The sequence below is a fragment of the Triturus cristatus genome, chromosome 12 (genome assembly GCF_964204655.1).
Source record: "Triturus cristatus chromosome 12, aTriCri1.1, whole genome shotgun sequence".
In the NCBI taxonomy this organism is placed as follows: domain Eukaryota; kingdom Metazoa; phylum Chordata; class Amphibia; order Caudata; family Salamandridae; genus Triturus; species Triturus cristatus.
Window position 1 is genome coordinate 687054713 of NC_140595.1, and position 27935 is coordinate 687082647.

The following is a 27935-nucleotide window of genomic DNA, read 5'->3' on the forward strand; positions in this document are numbered from 1 at the left end:
AAGAAGGAGATCCACACCAATTTATAAATTTAGCAAGTATCTTTATATATGTTTAGGCATCAGAGAAAAATCATCAAGTAAGTGCATTTTTTTTTTGATTTCAAAAGAATTTTATTATTTTAAAAGCGCAAATATGAAGCATAAGATACAAGCCAAAGTGATACAATTGATATCGGACAATAAGGTAATAGATACATTAATGTAGAATTAATAAATAGGAGAGCAAATCATTGTCATACATTAATTTACAGACATCCGATAAATAAATTACTTAAGAAGGGAAGACCCAAAATGATAACTGGCAAAGATATATATCAAAAGTATCACCCACAGATGGCAAATTAGGGAGAAGAGGAAAGAGAAGAAAGGAAAAAAGAAAAGACGGAAAGAGTAAGAAAGAGAGGAGGAAAGAAAAAGAGAGACAGAGAGAAGAAAAGAAAGAGGAGAGGATTTCCAGAGGAATCACCCAACACACAGGAAAACACTAACCAGACAAATCAAAGGGATATTGCTCCACCAACCCTTCAGATGCCAACTCCATGTACGAGTCTAAGGCTTTCCAAACACCAGAGGAAATAGAAGGAGAGAGATGAGCATGGTCCACTGACGTATGAGCACTTCGTAGAAAGGAAACCCAAGCCCACCACGTATGGTAAGAGACGGACGAAAAAGATTTCCACTCCATGAGAATTACTTTGACTGCAATAGTTAACAAGAGGTCCAACAACTGTAACTCCATGGGATCTAAGGGCAAAGGGACTGGGGCCGCCAACGGACCCAAAAGAACTAATGGAAAAGACAGGTGGAATTTGATGTTAAAGATGAGCATGAGGTGTTTGTGAACTAAATCCCAGAAGGGGTGGAGAAGGGAAAAATCAAGGAACATATGTTGAAAATCGCCTGGTAGAAGCCCACAGCTCCAGCACAAGTTGTCTTCTTTGAGATTGAATGAATAGAGACGAATGGGAGTCCAATGAAGAAGATTAATAGAGAAAAATTTAGACTGTGTTAGAGAAGGGGCAATTTTGTTACGAAGAGACAATTTACCAATATCTTGCCAGGTATCAGAAGAGATATGAGCAGTAACACTATGATCAAAATGATGTATCCATTTTTGTTGTGTGACAGTTTGAGAAGGGAGTGTAGAGGACGATAAAAATTTGTAAATCCGCGACGCAACATGACCAGATCTGATCCAAAGCTGAAAGAGCGTAATCATAGGGGAAGAAGGATGAAGGTGGACTTTAGCAAGTGCAACCTTAATCTTAAGAAAAGTATAAAAATCCAAATTAGATAGAGAGAATTGTTGAGCAAGGGATGAGAAAGGGGAAGGATCATTGTTGGAATCATAGAGATGCTTAACAAGTGAGACACCTTTCCCAGCCCAGTAAGACATCAACTCAGAGTCAATATTAATTTTGATTTTAGAATTACGCCAAATAGACGACCACCTAGTTTTATGTAATGGAATCGCTACTCTCTTATCCACCTTACGAACCGCAGCAATAGTGTCTAAAATAATAGAGCGAGAGAATGGAATAGAAAGGGTGTTTGTAGTTAAAAAAGATGCAGTCGGCAGTGGGGAGGCCAATTCCTGTTCTATTGTCAACCATGCTGGAACATGAATAGCTGGAGAAGAAAACCAAAGGGCACCCTGGGACGCAAGAAAAGCAGTTTGATACTTGCCCAATCAGGAAAATTACAGCCTCCCATATCATAAGATTTCCGTAAAAATTTATAAGCCATCCTAGCCCTTCTATCATTCCATAAAAATTTAGACGTAAGCAAATCAAGTTCATGAAAGAAGGAATCAGAAAGCCTTACTGGAAGCATAGAGGAAACAAAATTAATAATAGGAGTGATCATCATTTTAAGAGTCTGCATACGGCCCCACCAAGAAATATGTTTCGGAGACCAATTTTCTAAGAGACGTCTCACCTTAAGAATAGTTTGGGCTTCGTTATAAGTAGCCGTAGCATATAGGGTGGAACAAAAGAAGATGCCCAGATATTTTAGCTGTTTAGATTGCCATTTAAAGCCAACCGAACCCATATGAGAGGAGAAGCAGTAAGCATTTAAAGGAAACATCTCCGTCTTATCCTTGTTCAGAGTATAACCTGAAACTTTTGAAAAACGAGCAATCGTATCCGAAATAGCAGGGATGGCCAGTTCAATATCATCAGAAAAAATGAGAACATCATCTGCATATGCAGCTGTTTTTAACTGATGAGACCCAAAAGAGAAACCCTTAATATCTGGATGCGAGTCAATCATTCTAAGGAGAGGATCAATGGACAACAAAAATAAGAGAGGGGACAAAGGACACCCTTGTCTAGTGCCCTGACAAAGGTTAAAAAAAGAAGACGTAGCTCCATTCACCCGTATATTAGCCCTAGGTCGGGAATAAAGAGACATAACCATACGAATAAAGGAATCCCCAAGATTATGTGCACATAGAACAGCTCTTAGAAAAGGCCAAGATACCTTATCAAAGGCCTTTTCAGCGTCAAGGGCCAAGGCAGCCGCCGGAAGATTAGATCGCTTAGCGGCACCAAGAATATGACAAAAAGTACGAATATTATCCCGTGCAAGTCGTCCTTTTACGAAACCTGTTTGGGAGGGATGAACCAATTGAGGAATAAAGGACTCTAAGCGTTTAGCTAAAATTTTAGCAAAGATCTTGGCTTCCATGTTAAGAAGGGAAATGGGACGGAAATTTTTGGGATCTGCGTGATCCTTCCCTTCTTTGGGGATAACTACAATAGTAGCATCAGCCGCGGAACCAGACACAGAACCATCCTTAATAAAAGCATCAAAAACGGATTGGAGTTTCGGGACAAGCACAGGAATAAAGGTTTTATAAAACGCAATAGGATAGCCATCAGGACCAGGAGCTTTACCAGACCGAGTAGCTTTAATCGCGGAAATGATTTCATCAGAAGTAATCGGGCAATTTAATGATTGATTATCTTCCTCCGAAACGACTTTCAAAGGAACCGACTTCAAGAACTCCTGACATTGTTCAAAAGAAGCTTGGGCCGAAGGGGTATATAAAATATTATAGAAATCACGGAAAACCTCAAGGATTTCTGCAGTTTGAAATTTTTTCATACCAGACTGGTCCGTAATAGAAGAAATTTGGAAGGTATTACAAGAAGATTCCTGGAACTTTAAAGTGGCTGCAAGAATCTTGCCCGCACGATTTTTTAACAGCAATCTCTTAGATTTCTGAGCCTGCAGGCCAATATGAGCTCTCTTAGTGACTATAGTATTGTATGAATACTTTAAGTTCTTAATAGACTGGAGGCAGGTCTTGTCCTGAGAGTGACGAAAAAGGGATTCCTGCCGTTTGATCTCATCTGCTAAGTCCGTGAGTTCCTTCTTAATGGCTGCATTCCTCCCTGACATACACTTAATGACCTGACCCCGGAAAGTACACTTAAAAGAGTCCCAGAGAACAACAGGGGAACTAACTGACCCAACAGTCTCAGTAAAAAAAGTCTCAATGTCATTGGAAAACTCTCGCACCAAGGACTCATCATGTAAAATTTCTGTGTTGAGTCTCCACGAACGAGCTCGTGCCCTAGGGACAAAGGACGTAAGAGTAAATGTCACTGCGGCGTGATCCGAAACTAAAATGGGGTGAATAAGCGGGGAGGAAGAAAATTGAACCAGAGAAGAGTGAACCAAAAGATAATCAATGCGTGAAAAGGACGAATGAGGGGAAGAAAAAAAGGAAAAGTCACTACCAGTGGGATTATGAAGACGCCAAACATCCTGAAGATGGGTAAGAGAGCACATATTAGTCATTTGTTTGTGGGCTTTAGGGGGACGAAAGTTAAAGGCAGAATGCCCATCCAGGATGAGGTCCATTGGCAAGTTAAAATCACCACCTACAATAAGATTGCCAGAGTGAGGGGTATCTTCGAGCTTTTTGGCGATCGCAATCCAAAAGGACGGGTCATCCTTGTTGGGGGCATAAATATTCATGACAAATAAGACAGCATTACCATTGGACACCTTAGATAGTAACCAGCGTCCCTCTGTATCCTGTTCAGAGGAAACGATAGATAACCCAGAGTGTTTAGAAACTAAGGTAATTACCCCATTCCTTTTACCACAAGCATCCGAACAAGCAACATCAGAGACCCACTCTTTCTTCAGAAACAACGCCTCCTTGGCAGAGAGCTTTGTTTCCTGAAAAAGGACGAGATCCGAAGAAAGAGATTTACAATAGTCCAAAATCTTTGACCTTTTGACTGGATGATTTAACCCTTTAACATTAAGGGAGAGTATATTCAGTCCAGACATAGAACCATTATCAGGAAAAAAAGATATTCCCTATGTGACAAATGGAGCGCAACAACCAGGAGAGCTAAGCAGCAGACATCAACAGCCAACACAAAACAGGGTGAGACCAAAGAGGAAATCCGAAAAGAAAAAAGGAAAGAGGAGGAAAAAGAAAGCAAAAGAAAACAGAAAAAGAGAGAGAGAAGGGCCAATCCGGCAGGTCTGAAAAAGACCAAATTCATACAAGGGGGGACATGGGAAAAAGAGCGAGGGGCCAACAGGAGAAATAGCAACAACAGCATAAAAAGCCCCAGAACAGTGCATAGTTGATTATACATTTTAAAAGAAAAACTATCTAAAAACTAAGAGCTGGAATCAATTATAACTTAGAAAATAAGCGAAATGAGCGACTATAAAGGCAACATGTTTGACCAAATTAATATATATATAACAATTAAAATGAATCAAAGAGAGCGGTAAAAGCAGCAGAGAGAGAAAAAGGAAGCACGTTCAGGCAATAAGAGCTGATGGAAAGTGAACTAAAAGATAACATTACTATTAGGTAGAACCAGCCCAAAACGGACTCCATCAAGAGAAAGAGGACCATAATGCAGAGAAAAGAAGAAATACAATCTAAAGCATACTATATGATACAATATGAAACAATAGGTGAAACATACTAAAAACGGTATATAACATCCTGTCAATATAGAAGTCCGTGAATCCCTATGGCAGCTAAATAAGAGAACTAATACTACATATAAATATGTAAAATCTATATACAAATTTATAGACAACTGGCCATGAGTAAATAAAGCCATATACACCAAAACTGGCAAAATAAGTATACTTGCCTAAGTAGGTGGACATGTAGGCAAGAGAGGCATAGATCTATCAATTTACAAAGCATCTATAAAAAAACTAGCCTACTCAAAAAAGACAATTAATAACACAATGTACTAAAATCACTCAATGAAAAAATCAGTAAAGAAGGTATAACTAACAACTATATGAATGACCCATATTAACTCTAAATATAGTCATAAATAAATACCTAGTAAACAGATATAATTAAAACACCTAGACAAACCATACAGCAACACGTTAATAACGCAAATAAAAAGACAATGACCAACTCCAAAAAATACGAGATAACAGAAAACAACCATGAAGCAAAAAGACCGACCACAAAAGGATAGGATAACCAAAATTCACCACAAAAGTCGACGCACATACCAAAGACAAACAACGGGAAAGGAAAAGGACCAAGACCTAATACGTCGAGAAACAAACTGGGGAGGCAAGGAATAACAGGACGACACGCGACCAGGAGTGAAGGCAAGCCAACATGAGATGCTACGACAAAAAAATTAAGGGGTTTATACAATAAAACTAACAACACTAAAGACCAAAACACCATAACGATAATAGGGGAGCACCAAGAGGCGACAGAAATACGTCAAAACCAATGGACAAAAAGACCACCGCGCAGATCTAAAAGTAGCTAGACTAATAGATCTGACAAAGACAAAAAAACAATGGATTATGTATAGCCGCATCAGGTGCCAGAAGAACCAGGAACATGTGAAGCCCCCGTTTGAAGCTCCATCTGCAACTCCATTTGATTATCCAAAAACGAGGCCAAATCCGCAGGTTCGTCGAAAATTCTGACACGACCTTTGAAAGTAATGCGGAATTTTGAGGGACCAGCAAAGGAGAAGGGGATATTCATCTCAGACAAACGCTTCCGAAGATTAAGGAAGCCCTTCCTCCTTATCACCGTGTCCCTGGCAAAGTCTTGAGAAATTGAGATACGATGACCATTCCAAGAGACAGCTCTAACCTTCCGCATATGAGCCAAAATCTGCTCTGTATGTTGATGACGCAGCGGTTTAAAAATTATCGCTCTTGGTTGCGTAGCAGACTTGGGGCGAAAGGAGGGGACACGGTGTGCCCGTTCCAGTTCAAAATCTTTATGAAAAGAAATTTGTAGTGTAGATGGAATCCATTGATAAAGAAACTCAATCATGGAAGATGCCTCTTTCTCAACATCCTCTGGAAGACCAAAAATTCGCAGATTAGATCTACGATTACGATCCTCTTGTTCAGTGAGGTCTTTCCTCAATGCTGCCATGGAACGCTCTATCTGCGTGAGAGATCTAGAATGCTTTTGCATGGTATCCTCTGCGCCACTAATCCGTGCTTCTGTACCTGAGACACGAAGGGAAAGGGCCTTGAAATCATTCCTGATGGCTAACACCTCCACCTGCAGTAAATCTGTATTAGTCTTAGTAGACTGCGCAATTTCATAGACCTCATTAAGGCGCGTCAGGATGGACTCAAGAGTCGAATTAGTGTCTTTAGAAGCAGGCTCAGGTGTTGGGGAAACCTGTTTGGACCTCTTAAGAGATGCTTTAGATTCCTTAACGTCCTTAGCATTCGGCGAAGGGGCCATGTTCTCAGCCATAGGGCAAGCCACCTCAATAGGAACAAAATACCCCTCCTCAGCTATAGTGATAGCAAGAAATGCCAGGGGCTGCAAAACACTCAATGTGCAAGATGAAAAATGGACAGGAAGAGATAATGTACTTGCATCAAAAAACGCCGAGCAGAGAATATGGCAGGCAAACCCAGTCAGAAAAACCACCTCACAAAAAATATCATGTGCTGCAGGCGAAAGTAGGCCCTCACCGACTACGAAAATAGCCAAAATCAAGCCCAGAGCAAAAAAGCCTCACATAAGGAAGTGGCAGTGCGTCTGACGAATAATATGGTAGCAAAAACCTCAACAAGTTCACACAAGGGGCAGCACTGCAATAGGCGGCAGGAAAAAACAAAATAAACTCAATAAAGGTGAAAAAAAACGTCACCAGCTCCTGTATGCCTCCACTCCTGACAGGATAATCCAGTAGCGTCGTCGTGTAGAAGCGCAAGTAGAACTCCCTCACAGAAGAAACAAAATGGCGGCCGCTCGTGAAAACATGAAGCGCAACCTTAGAATGCCAAAAAGTGAACTCTGGCCACTTTCCACCTCTAGAAAACTCCCTCGTAGGCTACACGGCAGTTTCCCATGTAATATTCCATCTTCGGCGCTGAGCGGGGCATTCCTCAGCGTCGGCAAAGTCTCCGTTAGCCCTCGCTCTTCACGGAGCTCAAGCGCGAACCGCCATCTCGCCGCGGCGCGCAAGCCACGCCCCAAGTAAGTGCATTTTTAAATCTAAATTCTTTTCACTTCAAAAAGTGGACATAGTGCAGTTTCTGAGTCTGCAATGTTTTCCTATTGAAGGAAGAACAAGTTCTGCAAGCATCGACTAACAGGACCAATGTCCAGGAGTTAAAGTGAGTAGTGGGCAAGGCCCAAGGCAGCACCAGCATTTCGAGGGCAGCCAGGTGCAGGGTGCAAATCAGCATCTGGAGCCCAATGCGTTTCAATGGGGATCAGTCTATGTAAAAAGAGGCTGCAGGTTCTGGCTAGGGAGACAGTCGGGCCGAAACAATAAGTGGGCTCAAGCCTTGCGATGCTCGGGTACAGAGGGACACCTCTGGTCCTCTTCTCCAAGGCCCAGGGGCGACGGGTGCAGAGGTGACCTTAGAAGTTGGGCTTTTCTTACCTGAGCAGTTGCGGTCGTGGTTGAGGGGGGCCTACGTGCCGAGGCTGCAGGCATCATCGGGGAGTTCAGGAGAGGTGAGACCACGATGGACTCGGACTCTGGCACTACATTTTGGCAACACTATGGTTGGGCCCAAGAGCACTATGGTTGAGGATTGAGACCCCTACCACATACCCACAAAGTGAAATACTGCTTTCAGACATGAAGACAACGTACTTGAGCAAGGGCTGCGTTGGACCTTCGTGAGAGCCTATCTACGTGTGGGATTGAGGCTCTGGCTGTACAGCGGGCAGAGACAAGGTCAGCTGATTAGTTTTTGGCCTATGCCCCCATACCCTGCTAAGAGTGGTGCGCCACCGGCACTGTTGGGACTCATTGTGTAGCAGTGCGGTCAGCACGCGCAGAGCTGACTCGCGAGCCAGTGATTGTTACAAAATCTACAGGGCAGCACAAGCATAGCTGAGCGCTGCGCTAGCTCACCTGCGGTACTGAAAGAAGCAGCAGGAGGCAGCATTGACTCACCGGGAGGCAGTCTGGGTGTCACGCTGCTGTGAAAACCTCTGCGGCATGGTCCAGGCAGGAGGGCACGGCAGCGCAGGAGCGGACTGATGATGAATTGAAGGCAGCCCATGTGGGGAACCACATCCTATGAACTTTTTTGATCGCATGTGAGGATTAGTTGAGCTGCTTTGTTTGCCCAATTCTCATTGGATGTATGTGTAAAGAAGTGGGCTCATCAATCGGCTGCTTGCTGCGCAGTAAGCACCTGCAGGGTGTTTCCTTTTGTTAAGAAACACTGCCACCTTGTGAAAAAAGAGTGAACTGATTTTTAAAGTGAATAATCCACTGTCAAAGTGTTTGATTGAATAATGGATGTGACCACTGCAATTGTCACGCCGCCACCTTTCCTTATGTTACCTGGAGAACCACCAATTGAATGGGAAGATTGGGTGGATTGCTTTGAAAATTATATTTTGGCTCTGGATGGTGACAGATTTCCTGCTGTTAGGAAAAAGGCTCTGTTGTTGGGATCTCTGGGAAAAGGGGGGAGAGCATGTGTTTAAGTACTTACCCCCGGTTCAGGATGCTCAAGGTGAAGCTATTGGTGATGTATACAAGGAGGCCGTGCTGCATTTGCAAACAAGATTTGAGAAACAAGTAAATGTATTAATGCAAAGCCACAAGTTTTATACACAGCCTCAATGGTCTTCAGAGACTATTCATGATTTTGTAGCAAGGCTAAAAGAGTTTTCTGCCAAGTGCCAATTTGGACAGATGACGGAAGAAAGGATTAGGGACCAATTGATCGTCCAATGCAACAGTAAGAAAATTCAGGAGCGATTGTGGGCAGCCAGTAATCTCACTTTGAAAGAGGCACTAGCCATTCCAAAGGTGGTGGAGGAATCTGAAAACTGCATGAGGGAAATGAAGATTTTCAATTCGGACAACAAAGTTACTGAACATGCAGCTGTGGTGATCATGTCAATGCTGTAAGAGGAAAATCGCAGCTTGCCAATGGAAGTATCAGCAAGAATGGGGGTTGGAAATACTCCTCACCTATGAATGGAAAGCCAACTCAAGTCTGTTTTAGATGCAGTAGCAATTATCACTTGGCGGACTCAAAGCAATACTTTGCTGTGGGAAAGGTTTGTCGCAAGTGTGGGAAAAAGGAGCACTTAGCGCTGATGTGCAAATGGGGGAGAAGAGGGTTGCTATGGTGGAGGATGAGCCATCAGACTACAGAATGCTCATGGTGCAGGATGAAAAGGTGTTGGGTAGCCCTAACCAGGAGAGGAGACTGTCTCGTCCTAAGGCTGATGATTTTGAAGTCAATGGCACAATGGTATCTTTAATGGTGGACACGAGTTCTCTTTACACCATAATTCCTAAGACATTCTTCGATGCCACTTGGGCTGGGGGAACGTTAGTCACTTCTGATGTCATTCTCAAAGAGTATCAAGGGACAGACATTGGAGTCTTAAGGTTCATGAGTGCATGTATCAAATATGTGGATCGGCAGATCCAAGGGAAGATTTATGTGGCTCCTGAGGGACCCCCAATTTTAGGTTGGATACACCATATGACCTTGGCATCACTGTCAACCCCAGGGCTGATAATCAAGTCATGGCGGTGGATACGTTTGACTTGGAAGGCCTGTTGGCTCTTCATGGTGAAGTTTTTGAGAGCAGGTTGGGGGGAGTTCAAGAACTATGTGCATGAAATCAAAATGAAGGATAATGCTGTTCCCATCAAACATCAAGCTGGGCGGATACCAATGGCTGCGAGGGCGGAAGCAAGGAAGATTATTCAGCAGCTTTTGGAGGATGGAGTAATAGAGATAGTAGAGGCTACTGGGTGGTTATCTCCACTGGTAATTTCTAAAAAACCTGATGGGTCTCTTAGGTTTTTTGAGGACTTCCGCAGACTTAACCAAAATGTGGTCATGGATAATTTCCTGTTGCCCAATATTAATGAACTTATTTTAATGTTGTCTGGGGAAAGTTAAAAAAAAAATGATTTTAGGAGTACATATCATTAGGTCAAACCCCATCCACACTCAAAACACCTGACATCATTCATTACTTCGGAGGACACCCTCCAATTCCATAGACTTCCATTTGGGTTATGCTCAGCCGTGAGTGTGTTCCAGCGGTTGATGACTGGACTTTTGTCTGGGCTGAGTAATGTCAATGTGTTCCAGGACGACATCTTGGTGTTTGGAAAAGATTAGGTGGAACACAACTGTATGTTGAATGAAGTGTTAACTCGTATTAGAGAGGCGAGTTTGACTTTACACAGAGAGGTGTGTTTTCAGGTGCAAGAAGTGGAATATTTGGGCTAAATGATTACTAGGAGTGGACTAAAGCCCAAAATTAAGTTGGTGAGTGCGATTGTTAATGTGTAAGTTCTACGTGACAGAGATGCCCTCGATCTTTCATGGGGTTAGTGGAGTACTACTACAAGTTTGTGTAAGATTTCATACTTAAAACTGAACCCCTTAGGGAGTTACTGAGGAAGGGTAGGAGGTTTGTTTGGGGGGAAACGCAACAAAGGGCATTCCTGGCCATAAAAAACAATATTTCTCATGCTGGTGTCCTTGTACCTTTTCAAAGCTCCCTAAAGACCATTGTCACTGTGGATGTTAGTGTGGTAGGGATAGGGGCCGTGTTGTCCCAGGTGCATGGCAAGCAGGAGAAGACAGTAGCGTTTGCCTCACGGTCATTAACTGACAAGGAGCGTAATTATTCGGTCATCGAGCGTGAGGCTTTAACTGCTGCTTGGGCTTCTCCTTACTTTAGGGTGTTTTTGTGGGATGGGGTGTTCATCCTAAGGACAGACCACAAACCCTTACTTAAAGTGTTAGGGTCAGATGGAAGCAGGAACTGCACTGGACAGTTGGTACGGTTAGCTGTCAGGTTGCAAGACTATGATCGTCGAGTTGAATATGTCCCGGGATGGAAGAATAGGGTAGATGATTGCTTTTCAAGGCTTCCTGATGGAACTGCAGAGTTGACTGAGATGGTCACTGAGGAAGTTCTCGCGAGTGTGGAAGATGTCACCGAAGTTTTGGGGGCTTCCATTTCAAAAGGTGAATGGATGAGAGCCATGGAGAAGGATCTGACGCTTCAGTGTGTGTTGAATATGATGAAGGGGGCCGTCAGAAGAGGGAGTGCTCTTCCTCATGCGGTAAAACCATTTTTCAAGGTGGTTGATGATTTGTCTGTTCTTGGTGATTATCTGTTGATGAGGAATGATAAGCTTGTGCCTCTGAATTCCTTACGGTCACGTTCAATCAGCATGGCCCATGAGGGACACTTGGGACAGACCTTGACTACCAAGAGGGTCAGAGAAAGATTGTGGTGTCTGCTCATGGATGCTGAGATTAAAGAATGGATTGTGTATTCTGAAAAACGTCTGCGAGTGTGTGTTGGACAATTGCTGCTAGAGGAGCAGCACGTGGCTGAAGCTAAGGAAGTGTGGGGGAAAGTATTTTGGACTTCATTGGGCCATTCTCCTTTCTACCTCAGCAGGATAGGTTTGCAGCTGTACTGGTGGATGCTAAGTCAAAGTGGGACAATACACAGTAAATTAGCAAGTATATCCGAGTGGTGCTATTATTTCCCTTTCTGGAGCGGAAAAAGTGTAACTGGAAGATTTTGGTGTGGGAAAATCATCCAAAATCAAGAATTCTGCCCTATGGTATCGCCACAGCAAACGCACCAAACTCTTAATGAGGACCCAAGAGGGGTGATGTGTAATGATCCAAACGAGGAGTAGTTTAAGTATTACTTTATTTCATTCAAGCAGGCAGGTACATGTATGCAGCGTCTAGATGGCCTCCTCGTCTCGCCGTAACGCCCGTTCCGCGGACCCCTCACACATCGTTCCATATTCCATAGAACACAATACTCCCCCCTGCATTCTGGTTCCACCTACATCTTGGGTCTTACAGCTAGACATACCACATCTCCCTTCCCCCCCCCTTTTTTTTTTTAAACAGAGGTGGAAGGAAGGAATGAAAAAAAAACGAAAGAGAGAGAAAAAATATAGAACGATAGAGAAGAAAAAAACAACTTTATACAATGACATACTAACGCGGTGATGATTATCCTCTTAGTTCACATTACAGTGGAATGTTCTCTGATATATAATCTTTTAATCATACAGGATGTTTTCTCTCCTTCTTGGATTGCTTAGACTCAGACACTACCTCCTCCTGAACTGAATTATTAATCTCCAATCCACACTCTGAACTAAGTGACCTTAACTCATGAGAAGCATCAAATTCATTCAAAACGTTTCCATCCACATTTCTACAAGAATCAATGTTATTACGTACACCTGAGTATCCATCAAGTAAATTGTCATTATGATCCCACAAATCATCCATTTCCAGATATGCTAAAGGAGAAGGTGCTGAACATTTAGCTGTCCTCTTAAGATTCGAAACCTTTCCATCTGTCAAACGCACTGCATTGTTCAATACCTCAACAACTTCCATTGGTTCATAAAACCGTCTGCCCTGTTTGGAAACTTTACCTGTTTTTTTAACCCTAATCCACTGGCCAACAACTATTTCAGATTCTGTCGTCCCATGTTTAGTGTCGTACCATTCCTTCCTCTTAGTTTGCAAAGAATCCGCTTTCTCTCTCACTGATTCCTCAATCCAGTGCACTACACTAGACTTGAACAACCAACCAAGAGTGTATTTGGTCCTGGGATTTCTCCCACGCATAAGAATAAAAGGTGAATAACCTGTCGCTTCACATATCGATACTATGTAAGCCCAGACCATTTTCTGTACCTGAATCTCCCAATCATTCTATTTGGCAGCCAACTGAATAGTGTTTTTAATAACCCTGTTAAAGCGCTCTACCATGCCATTGCTGTTCGGGTTATACAATGAAGTAGTCCAATGTCTGATGCCCAATTTACTGAAATATTCCTTAGCCTTATTTGAAGTAAATTGCACACCATTGTCGCTTAACAAGGTAGTGGGAATACCTTCGATCAGGAATACCTGATTCAGAAATTGTAAAGCTATATCAGTGTCCAATCAATCCTCCACTTTGACATCAGGCCATGTTGTAAACATGTCCATAAGCACCAAAATGTACTTCTGCTCCTTTCCAATAGGACCCATTATGTCAATTGCAACACGTTACCAAGGTGAAGTCGGTCTGACCATCTTACCTAAGGGTGGTTGGATAGTGACTAATGATTTGTCTGCCATTTTGCACACCTTAAAATTGCGCACAAAACAATCAATATCTCCATCCATGCCAGGCCACCAAAATGAAGTTTTGACAATGTCCTTCATGATATAAAGCATTTATTGACCTACGTAATCTCTTTCAGCTCTCCAAATAGTTTCACCCTGAACACATCGATCAAACCTAACTCCCCAAAAGGGTTTCAAAACATTCTCCTTCCTCATTTTCCTTTGCACAATTCTTCATCATTCCTATACTCAGCCTCCCATTTGTCCCTTAGGATGCCTTTGTCACCAAAATCCTGTACATAAGCAACTTGGTACACATTCCATACCAAATCGTCACACTTGTCAAGTTGTTTAGGCATCCTGGATAAAAAATCTACCATAACATTTTTTTTACCAGAAACGAATTCCATTTTGTAACAATAGTCCTGCAATCTAACAGATAGTCTCGCAACTCTTGCAGACGTGTTAATAGTGCCTTCCGTAGTGAGTACTTTCACCAAGGGTTTGTGGTCACAACATAAAGTGAAACACTTACCCCACACAAACCCCCTCAAATGATCTGCGGACCAAACACAGGCTAATGTCTCCTTCTCTATTACAGAGTACTTTTCTTCAGTGGGTGACAAAGATCTCGATGCATACACTGTGACATTTTCATTATCGTCTACATTGACTTGGGAAGGAACAGCACTCAAACCTTTGGTGCTCACATCTGTTGTTATTACACTATGGGCACGGGGTCAAAACTTTTCACTGCAGCAACCTTTGCAATACACTCCTTAATATCAAAAAACATGTTCACAATCAGATGACCACACAAATTTGTTTCTATTCTTAAACAATTGCCTAATATTGTAAGTTCTGGAAGCAAAATTTGGAATGTGCTTGGAACAGAATTCTGCAAGGTCAATAAAAGATCTAACATCATCTTTGCAACAGGGAGCTGATGCACACTTAATAGCATCAATCAAGGAAGGTTTTGGTCTAATTTCTTCACTGTCGATGACATGTACTAAATAGGTGATACTACTACTAGCAAATGTACATTTTGAGTAGTCAATGGTTAACCCATTGGATTCCAGATTGCTTAAAAATTCCCCCAGGGATTTACCATATCCATTTTGTCTTTTCTGAACACAAGTATGTCATCTTGGAAGAATTTTGTATGTTTCATTTTCCCAAACAATTGATGCATTAGCCGTTGGAAAAAGGCTGGAGCCGACGACAAACCAAATGTCAAGCTTTTGAATTGAAAACAATCCTGTGGTGTAATAAAGGCTGTGTATTTCTTGCTATTCTTAGAAAGGAGAATCTGATGGTATGTTGCCTATAAGTCGATTGTGGAAAATCACTTGGCTCCCTCTAGCAAACCTAACATTTCATTTATCTTGAGCTGGAAATTGATCGACTATGATGTTGTCATTCAAATGACTTAAGTCCATACACAGTCTCAATTTCCCATTGCTACGTTTAACAACCATCAAGGGCGAAACCCACGCAGCAAGCTTCGACTGGCTCAATAATATCAGAAGTAACTAATTTGTCGAGTTCAAAAGCCACATCATTCCTTAATGAAATTGGTACATTTCTAACCTTGTGAATTTTTGGTGAGTCTCCATCCTTAAGAGTTATCTCTCCATCCAAGAATAGGTGGACCTTTTCTTGAAATATACAATTTGCCATATGAATGACTGTTCTTAAATTCAAATATGAACCAGTGATAACCCACCAAATCAATCTTCTCACCACCATATCCTTTCGGTTCAATATCAGAAGGAAATTATTTGGTACCTACTTTATCTATAAAGTTCTCTACCCATACGTCTTCGTTCACGATTGAATAAGGTGAGCCAGAATCAGCGTACATTTTAACACTCACAACCCCTAAGTTGATCCAACACTCAGATTTGTTCTCTACCAGTAAACACCCGTCCCTGATATACAAAACCATTTTTTTAAAACTCAGAACTGCATTCCGACTCATTCTCATCATTACTGCTTAAGTCACTATCTGAGTCCACACCATCTTGAACACATTTCACTGATTTAGACCTTCTCCTGCATACTTTTGTGTAATGGCCTATAACACCACAAGGACTACACTTAACCTTCCTCGCTAGGCAAGATTTGGCAAAAGCCAAATGGTCAATACTTCCACACTTGTAACATTTAGGTGGTTCTCTGTTTAACTTGGAGGCTTTAACATTCCTCCCTTCATATCTTTGCTTCCTACTAACATTTTGTTTAGTGTTAGCTTTAATTCTGGCTATAGTGTCTTCTCCTTTGTTTCTGTTTTCAAAGCATTTGCAAATCTGCTAGACGTTTCAGCTTTACATACTATAGCTAGGATATCATCTAAACAGGCATCACCATTCAACACTAAATGCTTCCAATTACGTAGTCATCTATGGACTCTGCCTAGAGCTATTTCCTTTGAAAAAACGTATAGCGTGTGCTACCTATACAAACCTTCGGGGGAAAATACCTATCAAGATTTGCCAACGCAACAGTAAACACATTACTATTGCGCCCACCAGCAACTGGTTTGTTCATTTGATTGCATGTTTTAAGTCCCTGCAGACCTAATGAATGTAATAAAATGCATTTCTTGTGCTACACTGACATTTTCCCATCTGAATCCACAGTTTCAATATAATTCAAGAAGTACTCCTTCCATTCTGTTTATCTTAGAGCTGGTTCTGATCTTGCTGGCTAGAAAACTTTTCTAGCACTGAGCTTTTGTGACACTGTCATGTGCCGATCAGTGGTGTCCTACAAGAAACAAGCGATTGACAGTACAGAAGAAAAGCACTCACAGGCTAGAAATACTGAAATATCAGACATCAAGCCTGTGTTTCAACCTCCCAAATCCCTCCACTGACGCCCAATGTTTACAAAGATCATGTTTAACCTACTCACACACCTTACCAGTGCAAAGATCAAAGATCCTTTTTTGAGTCTTACACCCAACTGGGTGCCATCTAGAATTGTGTGATTGACTAGTCACACTCAAAACTAGAATCTTTAAGAGCTTCAAACACCAAGGTAGGCCTCTAAGAGTCCAAAGCCCCAAGACGTGCAACACACTGAAACGGACATATCAGGAAGCTCCTGAAACTCAAACCATTCAAACTTGCTTTCAGCTGATATCCCCACAGAAGGCACTGGGGCTGAAGAATGCCAGTAATTGTCTCCATCCCACATCCAAATGGACTCTAAGTTACCCAATTATGCTCCACAGAGATTGATTTAACTGTTCATCTCAACGATCCGAAGTAACTACAAAGGAGCATGCAGTGCTTTATAAAACTCTTAAGTAAATAAACAAATCAGCTCATGAATTACTCCTTGTAAGAAATTAAAATATTAGTGGAAGGGGTGAACCACTAGACTCACTAAATAAACCAGAGCTCAACCGCCTGGTAGCTATCGGCACAAAACAAACAGGTTTAATTCAGAGGCAATGTGTAAAGTATTTATGCAATACTAAAACAGTCTTAACCTCTAAATACAACACAACACATGAAAAGTCCCAAACCAATTTAGAAAACTAGAGAATAGTTCAATGAATAAAATTACACCAACACAACAAACATCGAATAGAGGGAGCAGGAGATATGAATTAGTAAAGTTTAAATAAAAATAGCACCAAATAGCGTTAAAGTGCCAACGGCAGTCTTCTGATCGCACTTGACAGGCATCTAGACAAGATTTAAGGCCGATCGCTTGGAGCATTGGTCAGATATAGATACCAGGTTTAACCCGGTCAGAAGTTATACCCTCGGACTTAGGGCCTAATTTATTTATTGACAGAGAGGGTACTCCATCGCCCCCGCAACAGAGATCCCTCTCTACCAATATAGTGGCCCAGTTGCCAAATTTCATTGCAGAGGGACTTTAAGTTTCGCCAAGGCAGAGACTACTCTGCCATGGCCAAAGTTCTCTGATGACCCTGGGGAGTAAGAGCCATTAGAGAAATGGCTACATGTCCGGCCACCCAATTTAGATGGGTGGACATGCAGTCATTTTTTACTGTTCCCTAAAAGCAGGTAAAATCCTGGTGGTAGGGAACAGTAAAATCATTATAATGCTCCCCTCCCCACCATGGAAGAAGACTTCCATAGCAAGGGGAGCATATTTTCCTCCTGCCTCCCGCTCCTGATGAGCACCGGTTCATGCCCCGGTCACTCACCTCGCACCACCTTCCGCTCCTGACTTTCTCGTCTCATAGTATTGTTTCCCTGCTGAAAATCTCATTTTTCTGATTGTTTTTATTTGTGTCACTCTTGCCCACTTTTCTTGTATTTTATTTCTCTCCTAGTATTGTAGCCCCGTTGTCACTGGGCTGTATCCAGACTCTCGACACCAACCAGCTTGCGCCGGTTTTTCGCGCCACTCTCCTGCCCCTCCCTCACCCCCAGGACTACTTAATGGAGGCCTCTGTACGGTTGTGACAAAGGCACGTCAAAGGCAAACCCATCCGCACCTGGACCGAGCCCAGCATCAGGACCCCTAGTCACACAGCCTGTTATTGCTAATCCACAAACGAACTCAGGAACCTCGCATCCAAGCTTTGAGACAACAACTGCTGTACTGCCTCACCCTGCTCCACAAAATGACCTTTCACCTACCACTACTGCCGCTTCTCCTGCAGTGCCAGAGACAGCACTACCTCCATTCAGACTCCAAAAACCCTCTTATGACCACAGCTCCACTGCGCTCTACTCAATGTCAGGTCCATCTGCAAGTTGGGACAACTTAACCACATTCACTTCCAACGTGATGTTCATCACCGAAATCTGCCTCACCCCCTCATCTGCACCCGACATTGCCCCTGCCACACCCCTCCGGATACAAGATGATCCATCGCTACTGCCACAGCAGACCCGGCAGAGGCATCAGCATCATCCACAAAGTCTCCCTCAACTGCACAGCCCTAGACGACAACACCACTCTGACCATGGAACACCTCAACTTCGAGATCAAACCCAATGCCAAAACCACCATTAGAGGAACCCTCGCCTACAGACCATGAGGCCCCCGAGGCAGCTACTGCAATGCCATCCCAGACTTCATAGCTCGCCTAGCGTTAGACTCCAACCATTACATATTCCTGGGAGACCTCAACTTCCACCTCAAAGACCAAGTCGACTCCAACACCACCACGCTTCTCGAAAACATGAGCATCATCGTCCTGCTCAGCTGGTCACTGCCCCCACGCACAGCACAGGACACATACTAGATGACATCTTCTCCACTAACGACTGGGCCAAGTTCTTCCACACCACTGTGCTGTCCTGGATATACCACACTCTAAAATCTGGGGGCTTGCCCTATTAATCCCACCACATCTGGGCAAAAATGAACAAAAATTATGTGTATGAAATAATTTTAAAAAAACGTTTTATAATAGAGAAACATTAGTTAGTCTCTATTACTGGGTATCATTGTTCCAGCCAACCTACATTGGTTTAATTTCAAACTCTTAAGCAGACACCAATTCCAAGTATCCAACATTTAAGTAAACAAAAAAACACAACAGATATAATGTGCAAAAAGATTTTCTCTTCCATATAAAATCATTTTTTACAATTTATATGACTGCAATATTCAATAGTTTACGACAGTCCATATGGGAGGTAGTCCAATATCAATACACACCCGAGGAAACAACAGGGCCAGTGTGTATTCAAATCCTATATATAAATGTAATTCCTAGTTGGACTCCTCCATTCCAAATGGTCAACGCGTTTTGGCCAAACTATTGAGGCCTCTTCAGGACAAAGGAAGAAGAGAAAAACAAAATCGTCATCATTACATAAAGCTCCCGCCAAGCGGGGAATCCGAGATGGTGAGCCTTTCAACTACTGACATCGCACGTGTACAATCAGTGTGCATAATTCTTAATCTAGAGGTGCCGCAAGTCTACCTCTGGAACCACGGCTGAGGTCATCTGCTGTACCTAGATCAGCAGGCCTCCACACGTACAGTTGTGGGTGAAACTTCCATTTGCGCAATTCACAATTAGGAGTGCTCGCCGCATTTGATGGATTTGAACAGGTCGCGGGGCATCTGCCTCGGAAGTCTCTCACAAAACCTGGACATACCATGGCATCACTTACCTCACCATCTATGACCCCCTGGAAGCCCCCACGGGACACCCCTACCTTCCCCGTCACAACTGGGGCAAAGTCACCAAGCTCCTGTGGTACACCGCCTTGAACGAAACCAGACCACCCTCCACAGACTCCCTCAAACTTCAATTGGATCACCTCAACCACTGACACCATCACCCCCCTGAAGAACACTCCCAGGGGAAGACCCACCATGCAAGCCAACTGGTTCACCCCAAACTTCTGACCCTCACACATCTCTGCAAGTAACTGGAAAGACTCTGGCAATCCGACAAAACCTTGCAAACAGCAACTCCTTCAGGGCTGCCCTCAACAGCTACCACCAACAGATCAAGGAAACCAAGAAAGAATCCCTGACCTTCCACCTTGAGGCGAGCACCAACCACACCAAGGAACTCTTCAACATTGTCAGAGTTCACCAATCCCTCCGCCACTGAGGACACGGTCCACCCTTCCCAAACCCTCTGCGGCAAACTGGCAGACTTTTACAGCAACTTTGACCCTCACCCTACCAACCGCATCCACCCGCACCCCTAGCGATGCCACCATCCACCGAATCACCGAATAGAAGTAACTCTCCCCGGAAGACACCATGTCTATCATGAATTCCATCCACTTTGGATCCCCCTCGGACCCTTGCCCTAATCACATCTTCAACCTAGGACGTGAAGCCAACTGAGCACTCCTTGCAGAGCTCCTCAACATCTCCATTGCCACAGCCACCATATCGGATGCATGGAAACACGCCGAGGTCAAACCCCTCCTGAAGAAACCCACAACCAACCCCAACAATCAAAAATGACAGACCCATCTCGCTCCTTCCCTTCCCCATCAAAGTCTTGTAGAAGGCCATCAACATCAGCTTACCAACTTCCTTGAAGAGAACAACTTGCTTGACCTATACAAGTCAGGATTACAACCTAACCACAGTACTGAGACCACCCTGATGGTAGCCATGGACGACATCAGATGACTCCTTGGCCAAGGCGTCTCTGCCACCCTCATCCTTCTCGTCCTTTTGGAAGTCTTCGATACAGTATCCCACCACACCCTCATCATCAGACTCCACCACACAGGCATCCAGGGCAAGGCTCTCGACTGGATCGCCTCCATCCTCTCTGGTGGACCCAGAGCATCCACCGTTTGCATCCGCTCTCAATGACATTGTAGCGGGGTCCCCCAGGGCTCCTCCCTCAGCCCCACCCTCTTCAAAATGTACATGACACCTCTGGCCAACATTGCTTGCACCCATGGACTCAACACCGTTTCCTACGTCGACGACACCCAGCTTATCCTATCCTTCTCCGAAGACCCAGACACCGCAAGACTCAACTTCCAAACCACCATGACCAACATCTCTACCTGACAAGACTTTTTAAACAAGCCCTCCCCTTGGGAGAACACCTGGTGGCCCTCTGCACTCGGCCCATCACCCTACACGTTGTATCACACATGCAACCTCTGCATTATCCTGGACACCCATCTCACCATGAGACAACAGCTCAACACTGTCTCTTCTGCCTGCTTTCACACCCTCAGCATGCTCCACAAGCTCTTCCGGTGTATCCCCACCCTTACCAGGAAGACAGTATCCCAGGCCCTCATCACCAGCCGACTCGACCATGGCAACGTCCTCAATGCCAGAATCAACAAACAGCTTCTTATCTGCCTCCAAACCATCCAGAACTCAGTGGCAAGACTCATCCTCAACCTTTCCAGAAGAGCCTGCATCACCGCTCACCTCAGAGCCCTCCACTGGCCCCTGTTCTGAAGAGATGCCTCTTCAAGCTCCTCTCTCATGCCTACAAAGCCCTCCACAAGTCCATACTCACCTACATCAACAACCGCCTGACCTTCTACCAACCGACCAGACAGCTCCACTCCAACATCTGTTGCAGCAGATTCGGTGGTCGTGCTTTCTCCTACCTCGCCGCCAAGGCCTGTAATCTCATCCACCACCTGCGCATGTCTCCCTCTCTGAGGGAGTTCAGGAAGCAGCTGAAGACCTGGTTTTTAGACCTCCACCTCTCTTTGACCGAGAATCACCCAAACCACACAGCGCTAGGAGACCCCCGTGGTGACAAGCCGCACTATAGAAGCCCCGACGATTGATTGATTGATTGATTGATTGATAGAAGGAGAGGCACGGGCCAATAACAGACAAGGCCACAGTCCCACAAATGGTACCACAGGGGGCATCAACAGTTCCCACATTATTCCCCAAGACTTGACAGACTGCCGGTAGCTATTTGGGTGCTACAGCCTTCGACAGTCCCCATTCCCTCGTCAGAGCAAGTGGTAAACAAAGCATTGAACAGGTCAGAAGAGGGGGAAACGTGTGTAATATGACCTGGAAAATGGGTGCATATATTCTAATTGGATGGTGCAGGAGTGTAATTGGCTTCCAGAAACTGGCTCTGTTAAGTCCACCCCCCACCCCCTGCAGTGCCCACCTCTAAATCAGGCACATAGAGGCATCATACTACTCACAGTGAGGCTGCTCACTGTTGGAGTAGTTACTCATAACTAACCCTGGGCGGTGAATTCCTCTCTGCTCACGGAGTTTGCAGGGTTTTCTGCACTCTGCGTTACGTGGAGCTTGCTGAGTTTTTTTCCTCAATCGCGCTCATTAAGATCAAGTCGGCGAGCGTGAGTGAGAAAATCCACATCCCGGTGAGATTTTTCCTCATTTGGGATTGTCAACTCCAAGTTGGCGAGCGTGGAAAATCAACCTCCTGGCAAATTTCTTAACTCCGGCGGTCGGATTTCTCATTGCGAAGGGCCACGTATGCTCACGACGGCTCGTGTTGAGAAAATGTTTGTTCGCCTTGAGAAAGCTGCCGCGAACTCTGCCAAGGCTCACTCATAACCCACACTGGGACCTTTCACTTCACCTCAGACCTGGTCTGCACATACAGCTCTGCCACTACACCTCAACACAGATCTGCCAGTACAGCTAAGTACTGACATGCATGCACAATGTGCACAGAGCTCTGTTGATACACCTCAGCCCTTATATGATGATACCGTGCACACAACAAGCTCCCCTTAATCATAACCTGCCCTTACACACAGCTCTCCCAGTGCACCTCAATTCTGACCTGTGTGTACCCCGTGCATATTATGTGCACTGCCAGTGCACCCCTGCCTTGACCTGCAGGTACACTGTACACAGCTCTGCAGGTGCACCCCAATGCAGCAGAGCATAATCTGTGCACAAAGAGCGGCACCAGTTTACCTCAGTACACAAAAGATATGCTAAGACAGCTTTCCCAAAAGTCTTCAGTACTGGCCTGCAGATGCTCTGTGCACAGTTGGGTCTACTGTTCCATGAGAATGGCACTCTGGGGCCTGAGGGCTAGCAGGAGCCTCTGGGAACTGAAGTTCAGTGTGAGCCTCTGGGCAAATGCAGGTAGAGAGGAGCCTCAGAGAACCCAGAGTGAGCAGAATCCTTCAGGAAATTAGGTCAGCAGAAGCTCATGGGAACAGAAGGTGAGCAGCACCCTTGGGGAACTGAATGTGAGTAGGAGTCCTGGGTGGCTAGGGGTGAGCAGGAGCCTCAAGGACCTGAGGTTATTAGGAGTCTCAAAGAACTGAGAGCGGGCAGGAGCCTCGAAGATCTGAGGGTGTGCAGGAGCCTTGAAGATCTGAGGATGAGCAGGATCCTTGAAGATGTGAGGGGGAGCAGGAGCCTTGAAGATGTGAGGGTAAGCAGGAGCTTGGAAGATCTGAGGGTGAGCCGGAGCTTGGAAGATCTGAAGGTGAGCAGGAGCCTGGAAGATGTGAGAGTGAGTAGGAGCCTTGAAGATGTGAGGGTGAGCAGAAGCCTTGGAGATGTGAGGGTGAGCAGGAGCCTTGAACATCTGAGTGAGCAGGAGCCTAAAAGATCTGAGGATGACCAAGAGCCTTGAAGATCTAAGGGTGAGCAGGAGCCTTGAAAAGCTGAGGGTGAGCAGGAGCCTTAAAGATGTGAGGGTGAGAAGGAGCCTTAAAGATGTGAGGGTGAGAAGGAGCCTTGGAGATGTGAGGACGAGCAGGAACCTTGAAGATCTGAGGACGGGCAGGAGCCTTGAAGATCTGAGGGTGAGCAGGAGCCTACACGATCTGAGAGCAAGCAGGAGCCTTGAAGATCTGAGGGTGAGCATGATCCTTGAAGATGTAAGGGTGCGCAGGAGCCTTGAAGATGTGAGGGTAAGCAGGAGCCTGGAAGATCTGACGGTGAGCAAGAGCCTTGAAGACCTGAGGGTGAGCAGGAGCCTGGAAGATCTGAGGGTGAGCAGGAGCCTGGAAGATCTGAGGGTGAGCAGGAGCTTTGAAGATGTGAGGCTGAGCAGGAGCCTGGAAGATGTGAGGGTGAGCAGGAGCCTTGAACATCTGAGTGAGCAGGAGCCTAAAAGATCTGAGGGTGACCAAGAGCCTTGAAGATCTGAGGGTGAGCAGGAGCCTTGAAGATCTGAGGGTGAGCAGAAGCCTGGAAGATCTGAGGGTGAGCAGGAGCCTGGAAGATCTGAAGGTAAGCAGGAGCTTGGAAGATCTAAGGGTGAGCAGGAGCCTTGAAGATCTGAGGGTGAGCAGGCGCCTGGAAGATCTGAGGGTGAGCAGGAGCCTTGAAAAGCTGAGGGTGAGCAGCAGCCTTGAAGATGTGAGGGTGAGCAGGAGCCTTGGAGATGTGAGGGTAAGCAGAAGCCTTGAAGATCTGAGGGTGAGCAGGAGCCTGGAAGATGTGAGGGTGAGCAGGATCCTTGAAGATGTGAGGATGAGCAGGAGCCTGGAAGATCTGTGGGTGAGCAGGAGCCTTGAAGATCTGAGGGTGAGCTGCAGCCTGGAAGATCAGAGCGTGAGCAGGAGCCTTGAAGATCTGAGAGTGAGAAGGAGCCTTGAAAAGCTGAGGGTGAGCAGGAGCCTTGAAGATCTGAGGGTGAGCAGGAGCCATGGAGATCTGAGGGTGAGCAGGAGCCTTGAAGATCTGAGGGTGAGCAGGAGCCTAGAAGATCTGAGGGTGAGCAGGTGCCTTGAAGATCTGAGGTAAGCAGGAGCCTTAAAGATCTGAAGGTGAGCGGGAGCTTTGGAGATCTGAGGGTGAGCAGAAGCCTTGAAGATCTGAAGGTGAGCAGGAGCCTTGAAGATGTGAGGGCGAGCAGGAGCCTTGAAGATCTGAGGGTGAGCAGGAGCCTTACAGATCTAAGGGTGAGCAGGATCCTTAAAGATCCAAGGGTGAGCAGAAACATTGAAGATATGAGGGTGAGCAGGAGCCTTGAAGATCTGAGGGTGAGCAGGAGCCTTGGAGATCCGAAGTGAGCAGGAGCCTTGAAGATCTGAGGTGAGCAGGAGCCGTGAAGATCTGAGGGTGAGCAGGAGCCTTGAAGATCTGAGGTGAGCGGGAGCTTTAGAGATCTGAGGGTGAGCAGGAGCCTTGAAGATCTGAAGGTGAGCAGGAGCCTTGAAGATCTGAGGTGAGCAGGAGCCTTGAAGATCTGAGGGTAAGCAGGAGTCTTGAAGATCTGAGGGAGAGCAGGAACCTGGAAGATCTGAGGGTGAGCAGGAGTCTCGAAGATCTGAGGGTGAGCAGGAGTCTTGAAGATCTAAGGGTGAGCAGGAGCCTCGAAGATCTGTGGGTGAGCAGGAGCCTTGAAGATCTGAGGGTGAGCAGGAGCCTCGAAGATCTGAGGGTGAGGGGGATCCTTGAAGATCTGAGGGTGAGCAGGAACCTTGAAGATTTGAGGTGAGCAGGAGCTATGGAGATCTGAGGGCGAGCAGGAGCCTTGAGGATCTAAGTGTGAGCATGAGCCTTGAAGATGTGAGGGTGAGCAGGAGCCTTGAATATCTGAGGGTGAGCAGGTGCCTGGGAAATCTGTGGGTGAGCAGGTGCCTTGAAGATCTGAGGTGAGCAGGAGCATTGAAGATCTGAGGTGAGCAGGCGCCCTGAAGATCTGAGGTGAGCAGGAGCCTTGAAGATCTGAGGTGAGCAGGAGCCTTGAAGATCTGAGGTGAGCAGGCGCCCTGAAGATCTGAGGTGTGCAGGCACCCTGAAGATCTGAGGTGAGCAGGAGCCTTGAAGATCTGAGGGTGAACAGGAGCCTTGAAGATCTGAGGGTGAACAGGAGCCTTGAAGATCTGAGGGTGAGCAGGAGCCTTGAAGATCTGAGGTGAGCAGGTGCCCTGAAGATCTGAGGGTGAGCAGGAGCCTTGAAGATCTGAGGGTGAGCAGGAGCCTTGAAGATCTGATGGTGTGCTAGGATAAATTGAGCCCTTGCTGGGAACAGGAGAGCAAGTGGGAGCCTGTGGGGCTTGGGCATGAGTGGAAGCCTCAGGAGCTTAGGATGAGGGTATTTCATGGGCCCCTGATGGCGGATTGTCCTTTCGGTCAGTGGGAAGTGGGGATCACTAACAAAGAGCAAGCGGAATTGTGACTGACGGTGGACGGGCATTCAGGGATCTGAGGGTCTTCATGGGCTGAGGGCCTTAATGGCGAGCAGTGGATTCAGGGACCGTCGAATGAGTTAGTTATAGACTTGAAGATGATCATCTGGAGGCTGCAGGTGACTGCAGTGGTGTAGTGATGGGTTACAGAGTCACCCAGTGTGACTGGTCCCAAAATTAACCCGCTAATACTAACGAAGTAATGGCGCGGCCTGCGGATGTAGGCCACTTGTTTTGGGGTGCCTGGGCAGATACTTGGTTCCACTCGGACCCCGATTACTGGGGCTACTTTAATGAGCTGCTCGGTCTTTCGCCTGTTAGATGTTGGTCCCTAACATCTGCTCTTCTGGCATTTCTTAATCCGCGGGATAAAATGGCACCTCTGATCGCTCAACGTGGACTTTATCCATGGATGGAGCTTCAACGGGTAGAAACATACAGGAAGAGTTCTGGGTGCCCAGTGGCCTAGACTCTGTAACTCCCGAGAAGCCCTCTACCCAACTTCCGCATCCTGGCCTGTGACCACAGGGGCAGCGAAAGAGGCAGACTGGATAGGGATGACTCAGTGCTTAATTTGAGCCGGTGGTTGCAGGTGGGAGACTTGAAATGTATTTTTCCTTTATAAACTTTGCTCTACAACAATAGAGAGAGAACACAAAATTAGGAAAGAAGGAAAAGGAGGAAGACGGAAAAATAGTGACAAGGGGCAAACGTAGAGATGACAAATAACCTACAACAGTGAGAAATAGGGGAGTAGGGAGTATCTGATGGTGGATTAAAGAGGCACGAGGAGGAACCAAGACGACTCAGCCTTGGCATTCGATACTCCGACCGCGGATAGCGCCTGTCGCGGGCTTCAGAACAAAACTTGGGACACAAATGAAGCGCTGTGACGTGACACACCACACATCATACCCACCTCACTGGTTACTGAGGCCCCCGGAGAAGAATTTTGTTAACCGACTGTGACCGAAAACCAGCCAATTGTCATCCTAGCGAGCTCTCTTTCATTGGCTAACACCAACGCCACAACGTGGCACCCATGGAACTAGAGTGCCTCGTGTCAACCTCCAGCATACTAAGCGCTACATGCATGCAATTACAAAACCACGCACTCGAAGCCCCTTCCTGCACTTATTGGACTCCCTTCTATTCTCGACAGCGCGCTCTGGTGGCCACACGTCGCGTTACAAACGCTTTTAAAAATCCATTTAAAATCCATGTGTACCTGGTTGGACCCGGGCTGTGTGTCCAGGCTGTGCACCGGTCTAGGGCCGGGGTAGCTGGCTCAGACCGGCGGCCTCTGCTCTCAGACTAAGTTGCGATCCTGAATAAAACAGGAACGAGGTGCGCATGAGTACTTTGTTCAAACTCCTTGTCCCCCGGGCATGGAGTTCCCCGCTGCATGCCCCGGCGTGCGCGAGCTGCGAGCCGACGACGCGCTCTCCCAGATTAACGAGATAGGCGTGGGCGCTGCACCCAGATCAAAGTGCAGCTCACTGCACCCTCCGCGCAAGAGCCGTCATGTGTGCCAAGGACACAGGCCAACAAAGCTGCACGCGCCAACCAGCCGACCCGCTGGCGTGGCACTGGACAACGAACCCTTGGTCCACCTGGACTAATTCTTTCACATATTTATCTAAAGCGTGATTAACTGTCTGTGGTTTCGGTTGGTGTATGTGGGGGCCCACATTGATACAGCATCAGATCAGACCATCAGCAGGCAGCACTATGAACTGGTCACCGCAGACAAAGACG

At 45.7% G+C, this 27935-nt stretch overlaps 1 protein-coding gene across 2 annotated transcripts in view; it reads right to left on the reverse strand.

The window, feature by feature from the left end:
* Window positions 1-27645, reverse strand: part of LOC146780096 (P2Y purinoceptor 4-like) — a 229659-nt gene extending 202014 nt beyond the window's left edge. Inside the window, exon 1 of one of the 2 annotated variants that reach the window (XM_085639818.1) lies at window positions 27406-27645. The gene's annotated coding sequence lies outside the window, so the exon portion shown is untranslated. The remainder of the gene's footprint in view (window positions 1-27405) is intronic. The other variant, XM_085639817.1, reaches the window with a different exon arrangement.
* Window positions 27646-27935: the final 290 nt, after the last annotated feature.